Source organism: Nomia melanderi, chromosome 12, assembly GCF_051020985.1.
Source record: "Nomia melanderi isolate GNS246 chromosome 12, iyNomMela1, whole genome shotgun sequence".
Taxonomy (NCBI): domain Eukaryota; kingdom Metazoa; phylum Arthropoda; class Insecta; order Hymenoptera; family Halictidae; genus Nomia; species Nomia melanderi.
In genome coordinates this window covers 14,454,075-14,465,798 of record NC_135010.1, presented here as the reverse complement: position 1 = coordinate 14,465,798, position 11,724 = coordinate 14,454,075, and positions in this window count along the sequence as shown.

Here is an 11,724-nt window from a genome sequence, read left to right as displayed (position 1 = left end):
ATGGCTTCTTTCAAAACCCGTCGATCCTCTTAACTGTTGACCTTAATTCGCGCGTACCTGGTTTTGTCAATGACAACAATTGCACTAGGGATTTGCTCCATTTGCATTACAAGTCGCTTTGAATGTACACCGATTTTAGTGCCCTCTAATTATAGAAGGACTGCAATTAACAATTTTCCAAAGGAGCTCTCTCTTTTCTTACGCGTATACCGTTCTACCGGACGTCGAAGCCAATATGGATTAACGAGTGTTAAAATTCCCGATTCGAATATTTTTGTTTTTTCTTCTTTTTTTATTTTTTTTTTCATTTTTAAAGGGAAAAGGGGCTCCGTTAAATCCACGTCTGTCGGGCTCATAAACAGGAAACTATTCTCTGCGGACGGCGATCGGTAAAAACTGGTCGAGGGGGGTCGCACAGAGATTAGCGACTGGATACCTGAGCTTTTTCAACTTTTCCTTCGCGTGGCATTTCACCAAAGGAAAGTGTTCAGGGTCCTGGATTGTCTGCGCCCGCAGTTTTTTAACAGCTCCTAAAGCGATCCCGCGCGATGTAAAAACCGTGAATAAACCCTCGGAACTCTCGTCTGAGATAAAAACGCACGTATTTTTTTGCGATTCGCAGCTGAAGGGCCGACCGCGTCCTCGCGGGAACAGGAGGAACGTTTCCTTCCGAATGTTCTTTTCTTTTTTTCAGTTCACGGAGAAACGTTGAGCGGATTGCTGCAAAAACGGGTTGAAGTTAGGACGACGCGTGGAAAAAATGGAAAGGGAAAGCGAGCATAAAATTATGTTTTATCTCTTCGGCGAAGGTGAAGTTTTTCTGGTCGTTGGACGTGGAAATTGGAAAATTTTAGGGTTAAACGGAACGACGGTTGAGCTGTCTTATTTCAACCCTTCGAACTCTTCAAACTTTCGGAAAGCTTTCTTATTAAAAATCCATCGTTTAATTGCCAGTCCCACGATACAATACAAAATCGAATTCTTTGTTCTTCTTCGTAAGTTAGAAATTTCGAACCGCAAAGGGTTAAAGATATATCAATATAATCACCGACGCTCGCGTGTCTAGTACCTGAAATTTAACCGTACAATGTGTTAATTACGACGACACGCGACCGTAAGGGGTTGTTAATTTTTATGGGCACGATTAAAACGATGTCAGCCTCCCCACTCGTCGCGCGGCGCAGGTAGCGGCACTTGCACCCCAGCGATCCGATGCAGGGTGGTTTTTTGTTCGATACGGGAACACTCGACGTAGAAAAAAAAATTGACTGCACACACCCTTCCCCACACGAGCGCACCGCGTCTAATGCATCGAAAAAAACTCCCCTTCTCTCAACAGGTTGATGCCTATTGTGCAAGCCTGGTTGTAATACGAGATCGATCGCGGGTATAAAAAAAATTAAAACATCCCCGCGCGCAACAGGTGATCCTTTATATCAGGGGCTTTACAATCGCCCCTTGCTCGAATCGTTTTCACCCTTTGACATCGCTGCCACCCGATGCCTGCTCGAAAAGCTACCGTCTCAATTAAAACACCTCGCGTAAAACACACCAAAGCCGGTTTGATTCGTTAACCCTTTGAACTCGAGAGGTGACCATGTGATTCGATACAACAAAATTATGAAGTTGAATATGTAACATTTCAAATAGAAGTTTGCACTGCTACGTGAAATATTTAAATACACCTCTGTTGCTTAATTTATCTATGGATTATCGTTAAATTAGTTCAAACAATATAAGCTATATCTCGTCAGAAAATGTTGAATGTTCCCATTGATAAACTTTCGAGTACAAAGGGTTGTGTTCAACATTATTTTCAGTGGCTTTACAATTTCGTACTCGATTTCTCGGTGTAAGCGAAATTTCAGAAGACAACTGGAACAACGCGTGAGAGAACTCACCCTTGAGAACTTGATAATTTCGGAACTAATTTTTCGGGAATTAGTACTACTCGCTCACTTAAATTCAGAAGGGCAGATCGTTAACAACGGTTTTCCCAAGAACAGACCGTGAAACGCGCGTTAAGCGGAACGCTATCCGATTTTTTGGTAAAACGTGCCGGTCGTTAGGGATCCTCCATATGTCGGCGAACGGCGAGCGCTCGACGGCCGTTCGATGACGGTGCAGATCGATCGATCGTCCTGACCGATGCGGATTTGATTTGCGTCGGGGGACGCCGGTTTTTAACGCGCGTTTTTCCCTCTTTCACGGGGCGACACACTGCGCCCGGCTGCCACTGCATTAAAACGCATTCTTGATGGCCGCGCGGTTCGAGTCCTTTGTGGAGTTCTGCCATTTAAAGGACATTCCGGGATCACGGTGATCTGCGAAACCCAGGAAAAAAACGCCGGGAAAGACGTTTTTGACGTGTACAAACGATTCGCTGTCTGTTCGAACGTCCTAGCCGCGTTCGAGTGGCTCGAAGCTCTAGAAATCTACGAGATCCTTTCTCACGATTCACCCTTTCAGGATTTGTCGCAGTATCGACAACGTTTTGCCAAAGTTGGAATTTTCCATCAAATTCCTAAACATCGGAGGAAGAGGAAACTAATCGAAAGAATCAAGTCATTGTTTACAACTTCGCATTCAACGTACGAAAGCTCGATGTCGCCGAAACAACGATATTCAAGTTTGATACAAAAAATCCAAAGTTGCGGACGAACGACTGAATGATTCAAACGAGTAACAGGTACGGAGTTGTCTTTTGTCTCAGTACTCGAGACTTCAATGGCTAATTAAATTAAGTTAAACTGAGTTTCAGGTAATGCCGGAAGGGGGAAGGCCGTACCGAACGGATCAAGGAGGATAAGAACCGGTGCAATTCCTCGAGGATGCCGAGGCAGCAAGAGAAACCGCTAATCCTCGCTGACGTGGAGGGGGCTTAGAACGCTCATTAACCGTAATAACTCGTAAAAGGGTCGTAGGAGGGCCTGCGCGCGGTTTCCCTGAGCGGCGCGTGTCTCCAGCATCCAGGAATCCCGAGGAAATTTAGTGGCGGGCACCTTCGCGCGCGCCAAGTTCCTTATTCCTTTCAAGATCGTCGGATATATACGTAAAATGGCTCTATAAATAGGGTAAGAGAGGCGCAGCTGAGGCGGAAAGCGGAAATCACGGGGAAAGCACGCGCTTGGGGTCGTATCGTGTGTCGACGCGGCTCGCTAACAAAAAGAAGGGAAAAAAGGGAACGGTGAGGGGAGCGGGGGACGAGGGGGGAGGAGGTGTCTATGGCGCTGGCAATACGGGCAGGCGATTTTCCTTGGATCGATCCTCGAAAAAATGGAGATGGCATCGCGATTCGAATCGCCGCGAGCGTCGACCGAATCCGGGAACGCGCGTCGATGTGTTTACAATCGTAAAATGCGAGAGTGTTGGAAAAGACAATTAAGGGAAGCATTAACGAGTCCCCCGGAAGCGAGTTATAATTTTCGAACGTTTGAAAAGAAGGCATAAGGGAACGATTATAGTAATAGAAAAAAAAGATTACCGAGGAAATCCTTTTTCTTTAAGTATCCGTTACAGGACAATGGAGGGTAGTTACATAGTTGAGAATATTTCTAAAATATTTGAGAGGATCAACGAGCGAAAGAAGATTACGATCGTAAAAGAGACATAAACGCGCGTTGCTGAATGAAAGTTTAATATATAACCCGTATTCATCATTTGAAATATGTCCGGCACTTAGTTCCTTATTTTTCTAACAGCTGGCCAATCTTGGAAAATTCTAGAATCTCGTACAATGTATGTACTTCTGCAGAAACGGGGAAATTAAAGTCTCCGAATGTTTACACGACTTCTACTTACCATTACATAGGAAGAATGGGACAAAATTACTGATAAATCGCATTTACCCTGTAACTACCCTTCCGGTTGAGATAGAGGGTTGAAAACTGCTGTACAGTGTAACGGCACTTTTTACCCCCTTGTCCTGCTCTACCCTTTAGAAAACTCAGAAAACGTCGGAAAATCGACTTAACCCCTTGACCTACTACTTTCGCTACTAAGCTCGTGTAATATTTGACTATCGATGACTTAGAAGAAAAGCAGAAATTGTCCATTCTACTTTAAGCGGAAATTTCATTTGGAGATAATACATTGATAAATGACGAATAACATTGATTGCTGTTAGATTAGACTAGAAATCTTCATCGCGAGTCTCGCTCGTTATTGTAAGGGGTTAACCGCGTCAGTTTCCGAGCGACTCGAATACTGCGACTCTCCAGCCTGTCACGAAATTAGGCCACTCGAGAGTTTCTAATTTTCGAGACGATAAAAAGCATCGGCTCGTCGTGTGTTCCGGGCGATGCGCAAGGCCGGTCGCCTTGCGGGTCAGGAGGCCATTGCCGTGGGTACGGGACGAGGGAAGAAAAAAACGCAGCCGGACCAGGACGTTTGAAAAGTGGCCAGAATTAACGCGTGCGCCCTGGCCACCCTCTGACCTCTCTTTTCTCCCCGTCGCCACCCCTCCTGCATGGGGTGCTAGGAGGGTGCAGCGGCCCCACGCTCCGCCCTTTGAGGACCGGCTCGCCCCTCGCCGTCCGACACAAAAAAAAGCCTATAAATGAAAATGATCGGAGGCCGAGCGTGGTTTTCCCGTTTCGCAGAAAACGAAATCCGATTACGGTCAAAAATGATTCTCGAGGACGCGACGATCGAACAAACGCTGATCCGTTGTAATGACCGGCGGATTACGCGATTATCTGGTGTCCGCTTGTCGACTGTTGTGTCCAGAAACGGCGGCGACATAGAGTTTAACGAGTTCAGATGATTCTCATCGATTCGCGCCTTCCGCGATGATACTGACGGAACTTCGAGTAATCTATTTGATCGAGTAACTAGCAGTTAATTTCGGGAATTCAGGAAATCACTGTACGCAATAGATAGCTCTGAATAATCCATCGTAGACGATACCGATTACAATTGAAGTCGACATTCTCGATCGGAGCGCGCCTACGAACGAGACACCTTTCCCCGAGTTACCGTAAAGGGTGAGCATAATATAATAATAACCGTAAAAATCCGAGCAAGCTGAAACCGCGGTTAACCGAGGCTGTGTCGTAGTTTTTCGTGTTCGCAGGGCGCAACTGGCACGGCCTCTTTTAGTATCTTTGCTCGGGGTCCATAAACGCGTCGGGTCGTTTCGTTATTAGGGCCGGTCAGTCATTAAGGTCGACGCGCGCAGCCGGGGGTGTCCGGTTTTCCGGTAATTCGGGGTGAAAATGCGATTCCCCAGGCCTTTCTTTCTTTCTCACCCGACAGTCGTATCGCGCGGATTCGGAAAATGCGACGGCTGCAGCGGCCGTTGACGGAAATCCTCCCGTCCGCCTCGGGGACCCATTGGGGCCGGAATCTGACTGGACAATGGTCACGTATGCTTCGATCTATAAATCTTGCATTGTCCGGCGCCGATGTTTAGTCGCCCGCATATTAACCCAGGGGTGAAAAGGCCGCGCACCCGGCATTGTTCAATGGTTGACCCCTCTCGTGGTACCGTGACCCCCGGCTTCCTTATTTATCAGGTTACGAGTCGCACCGCTCGTAACCGATCCGCAGATCCTCTCCCGCCGGTTTTGCGACCCGTCAACGTGAATTTTCCCTCCCTTCTTTCGTGACGTTTTCGCACCGTGAACATATACTGGCCGCCGCGTCTCTTCTCACCCCTCTCGGCGATCCGAAGGAACTTTCGCATTTCTGCGGCTTACGGCCGTCGAGGATCGGAGGGGGCGCGTGTTGCTTGAAATTATACGCTTTGTAAATGTACCGTTTATGGCGATCCTTTTTTTTTATGCTCGCTGGCATTTTGCCTTTCCATTCTTCCGCTGATCCGTGAATACGTGTCCTATAATCGTAAATTCGACGAAAGAAACTAATTAGTACAGAGGTCGTAAATAAACGTTGGGCACCGGTTATAAGCGCTATAATGGCCAGGTCATTTCCCGAAATTGTCTGGAGACGTTTTGTACAAGCTAGAGAGAGATTGGTACATGCGTTTATAACGGGCTTGGAAACTGATCGCCGATTTTGTCCCAAACACGGACAAGGAGATTAGGCCGTTGGCTCACGACGGAGCAACAAATCGTCCCTTCATTCATCGGGCACTTTTCCCGCACGATTGTTTTAGAAATTTTAATGATATTTACACGGCACCGTCCATACACGGCACGCATCCAGTGGCACCGAATGAAATCTACTTCTCTTTCCTGAAATGTCAATATCCTTTGGCGTCCTATTCGAAGCCACCTTACATCGAGAGAAAGAAGCACGAGAAAAGTGCCTTTCCGAATGAAATCTGTTCCCTGAAATGCCAGTATCATCATTCTTCTGGTCTTTCATTCGAAGCCACCTTACATCGACAGAAAAAAAATTACGAAAAAAGTGGCTCTTCCATCGATCCCCTTCAGGGGCGAGCGAGCAGTTTTTGTAAACCTGTTCCATCCGCGTGGCCGCGATGCTCAACGAATTTTTTTTCCGCGCTCTCGATTCACGATGGCGACGCCAGCCGTTTTGTTCGGAGGGCTGACAGCCGACTAACGATCCCCCGAATGTGTGTTTATTATAAGCGCCGTGAGTCGCGCCACGCGCTCGGCAGAGCCTCTCCGGAGCGAAAGGGAGGAGGCCGAGGAAAGAAAAAAAGGGAGCAGAGTCGGAGGGAGACGCGACGAAGGAACGAGAGAGAGGGACGGACGGACGTTTTCCCGATTTACGGGAAGCATAAAAAGCCGAGGGGGAGAACGGAAGAAAGGGACGAGGGCTGGGAAAGACGAGGGGGCCGGGAAAAGAACGAAACACGCGGACTTGTGGGTAGAAACGGCGCGGAGTGGATTCGGCCACTGAATATCGAGAGCCCTTCAATCCGCAGAGGGTCCGCAGAACCATTCGCCGAAGGGATGACGCGCGGCGGGGTGGGCTGGCGGGAGGGACCGTGCATCGAGGGAGAAAAAAATCTATTTTCGAAAGCGACTGCCACCCGGCGAAACTGACCGCCGAGTCGTCACTTAGCTGGCTTTTTTCTTTAACACTTTGACTGCCGCGTGAACACTCATCGAAACTCTCATGTGCTCGAGACAGTTTTCTCTGTTAACCGGAAACTGAGAGATCGAGATTCTTCTTAACCCCTTGGCCGATTTCTTTCTCAACTCCGATCAATACGGCTACTGTCATTAATAATTTATTGGAAAAATAGAAGAATTCTAAGCATATGTTACGCCTGTATTTCCTTTTAAGTGTAATAGTTGATTACAGAGGAATAATATTTACTTTGCATTCGAATGAACTGAGTAATACATATATTTGTTGAATAATGTTGAAAACCTCCACGAGTCTCACTCGTAGGACAAATGGTTAATAATTGCTCCGCTGTCTTTCTTATATCTCATGTATCCAACAAAGTTCGGTTCGTTCGATATGAAAGAAATTACTGTCCACGTTTCTGTGAAATACAATGTCAGCCGAATCCGAGTGACGCGGCAGTCAAAGTGTTAGACACCAATTATTCTTTCCTTTCAGCGACGGGACTCTTCTATGGCCGCCTAAACTGCCGAATCTGCGTAGGAACAACGCTGAATCGCTCCGTTGGGGGTAACGACTTGTCCTAACTCTAATGCGTGCTCTCTAATCCCAGCGCATGATTGCAATTGAGCATAAGTTGGCATGCGAAAAGCACTCTATCGTTTTATGGGGGTCGTAAACACACAGGTGATGAGGCAGGTAAAATTAAGCATGTTGTTTTTTTACGGCCCCTGATTACTCCATAAGTAGACTTTTCTGTTCCAGGGTGTGCAGGTATATGTACACACATTATTCCCAGCCGGAGAGAAACGATATCATGACGGGAAATCATCGCGCAGGACGAACGTCGCCGATGTCAGCAGATGAACCATGAGGATAGGTCAAGCTAGCACGAGCGTGGGTCAGCTGTCAGTTGTTTGTCCAATGGAAGGGCGGCATTTGTACGTGGCAGGCTGCGCTGCAGCCGCGAACGGCCGGCCGCCGATGGCTCCACGACGTTCTCGGCCAGCGTTCTCCTTTTTTCTATTCATCCCGGCGAGATTTCGGACCCCTGGACCGTTGGCGGGACGAGAATTCAGGGCACGAGTCTTCGGGTCATTCAGGGGACCGCTCGTTTTCCACGGGAACCATGGAACGGCCGTAAAAAACCTCAATGATCGGTCGTTTCCCGGCGTCCGCGCCGATTCCCGCGTTACTCTTCTTTCCGTTAACCCGTTGTCCTGTGGATTATTTCGCTACTGTGCTTGATGCAACTATTCTATGGCTGATAATTGATTGGAAAAAGAAATTTTGATGCTCTATGTCCACGTTTACTCGATATCTTACGATATTTGAAAACAAAGTAACTAATTCTTTTTCTGCGTGCGGTCTCTAAAAGTAGATTAACTATGGAACAAACTGAGAAGCTAAGAATCAACTGGGACAGTTCGATTTCAGAATTTAGCGTTGAGAAGTATTAGTCATCGTCGACTTTGATTTCCTAACGGATCTTTTTCCTAAGAAAAAAGAGCTGCAGTTAGTACTTTTCCTGCTTCCCAGTCAAACGTCAAGCAAACGATAATGCGCAAACACGATAACAACGGGCCCACGGTCTCGTTGCGTCTGAGATTATTGTTTTTGGCTTGCGGTTAATCCCTCCAGGAAAAATAACACCGGCTCGGAGGAGTAAATCAGCGACCCGAAAAAACTTCAGCTTGCGAGAAAATAGTAAAGTCGATGGGTTTACATTGTTCCTGATAAGTTCGACCGAATGAAGTCCGAAAAGTCGGGAGGAACAAATTGTTCTCGGGACAAAGGAATAATAAAGAATCCTGTTTATTTTAGAGCAACCACTGAGGGACGAGTAAACCAATGGTTGGACGGCGTTGAATCGACAGTCACTGTGTCAGTGATAAAAAAGCAAACCGATTCTCGACGGTGACTCAAGGGTCGTGGAAAATGAGCGGAATCGCGTCGCTCGATCGCGATAACGTAAAACGCGCGTCGGTTGTGTATTTTCTGGGCCGTTTGTTCACCGATGGCTCGTTGAAACCTGACGAGGCCGCGTTTCCTCGCATGATTCTCGGCCAAACGGAAAGTTACAAGGGGAATCCTCGATCGAGCGCAATGTGTACGGTCCGACGAGCAACGACATCGTCTTCGGCAGACTCACAAACATGTTTTCGACCCCTAGGAAGCGAGCTTTCTAGAAAACTGCGTCGTGTTTGTCATGCGGCTGCTGCGGGGCGGAACGGGAAAATATTTTTCTGCCAAAATTTCGAGTGGCGCGGGAGGGGTGTCGAAGGGGTTACGGAGCAGCTGTTTAAACGGCCACTGACACACCCACGCCCAGGTAAGGGGATGCGTGTTTTTTGCCGTTTTCGTCCGATCGAGCTTCTCGCGCGAGCTCAGCTTTCCTGGAAAATATATAATCGACTGACCGAAGTTTTATCGCGTTTTAACACGTTGATTGCCGTATATTTATAATAATTGTAAAATAAGAGAATTAGTCACTTTAACCATAGTTCTACTGTCAATGCGATGATATTTCACAGTATTCTCGATGGAATCGCAGTTTTTCCAATCCGATCAAGTGTACGCATTTGACAATAATTTCGAAACGTGCCAAAAAGGCGGATCGTTACGTCCGTTGCGTTATTGTCAGCGTGGGCGAGGTTATAAAAGACAGAATGGCCGAGTTCAGGGAAAAAGGAGTGAAAGCGGGGAGGAGCACGTGTCCCGCGACCCCCGCCCCTGCCAGTCATCGCGGATAAACAACAATGTACTCCCAATAACGCACACGCGTCTGTTCCCCCATCGTTCGCCTTCGCTCGGGAAAATCGGCATGGCCGGAATTTCGTATTTTCATTCGAATTTTCGTCAGCGAGCCTTGCCCCCGTACGAAAAACACTTTTGTCCTCCTTTCAGCCGTGTCCACAGACTCTGCGCTTTCACGCGCCACTTCTAGAATGACGATCATTGTTTTCTGTAGCTACATTCTACAAAATTTCTACCGTTTTTGCCGGGTAAATAGCTCGCCGATGAGTCGGCGCGTTAATAATTCGACAGTTACAGGGAATTCCGGTGGAAAGATGAAATCATTGTTTGTTAGAGCGCACTTACGCATCGCCGAGGCAATTAAAAGTGCATTAAGGGTTAAGCGAAACGACTGCGTGAAAGAGCGTCCGCTTTTTTGTAGACAAAATGTCGACGAGATATCTCGTTTATTCGTTGTTTATAATCTATTATTTTTGTTTCACTTCTTATTTATTTTATTTCTATGGTGCTGTACGACAGAAAGCACGAGCGATTCCCGTAATCACATGTCATAATTATTGCACTCGTCACTGTTACGGTACGGAAATATCCGATTTTTAATAACGCAAGGACAGTTATTGTTCCTAACGAGAACCAATTGTCCGTGTATCCTTGCCGATCGATTTTTTCCCCGGCAAATGAGTTATAGCGGCAGGTAACGGTCGTACCGGTGCGCCATAAATCTGCCGGGACAACAACATATTATTTAATCCCAGGAATTTCTGTCGCAGGGTCAACTTTTCGCGGGCTGAATTTCGTTAAGCGGAAATAAAATAAGTCGGTCGAAATAGAAACAACAGAAGGAAGGAAACGAAAGGGTCGGTCCCGCAGGATTGTCGTCACCGTAGTCCTATCGAGACAATAACCTACTCAAGCCTAGTGCTGTTACCGATGGGCATAACGCATTTCCGGATGGACCAACGGAGTGAGAGAGCCGGCCACTTCTTTTCTTTGGAAAAGGGATAATTTCTACTTACCTTATTCGGCAAAGGAGAATATGAATTATTGATAGTCCTATACCCTGTCACAATGTGTTTCTCTCCAGAAATGACCTATTGTCTTGACTTTATTACACTGCATTGATTAGTACGCCAATAAATGCAGGTATTCATCAATACGGAAATTACATTAATACGGTCCTTAACCGCAGGTTGAAAAAACGCCGGTCTATAGTAAATGGAATTTTGTATATTTAAAGTCTCTGTTGTTAACAATATTGAAGTTACAAAATTTGTTATTAATATCTTAGTGTATGATAATATTGGAAAAGTCAGTTCTTAAATTAGTGGGAAAGTGGACGAGAAAGGAGCGTTGACTTTCTTTCCCTTTCGAATTTCCTTCACGAACTCGATCCCTCGGAACACTTTTTCAACTAACGAGCTTTTTCGAACGAGGCTTGTTTACGTCGTTCACGTTACTCGGTAATCGCTTTTATCTTCGATTACTAACAGCGAGCCTCGGTTTAACGATTTCACTAATCGCTCTAGAACATTTCTCGAATTCTCTTCGTAGGAATGCTTCAGTCAGTTTCCCCCGATGTGACTTTTTAATCTTGTACTGATAGATTTCTTTGAAAGAAAGAACTGGAAAAATCGAAAATGGATTATCTTGTTTTCTTAGTGTTATTTGAGAAATAGTAAACAGATCGTAATTTCGGATGGCAGAATCCTTTTATGCTGGACATCTTGTAAGGAAGGTCGCCACTCCCACAACTTTTATCCCTTTATATGCTTTCATCCGTCCATTATTAATCTTGTATACTAATCCATGCGCAGGATAAACCCTAATCACTGCAAGTAATTTCCCTGAAGTCCTCAGAATCTCCAACGAGTACTTTCCTATCGGACGCTTCCCTCGAAAGTTAAGACATGTGACTCTAAAATACTAAGTTCAAATTCAAATTTTCTCGCAAATTCCATCTCC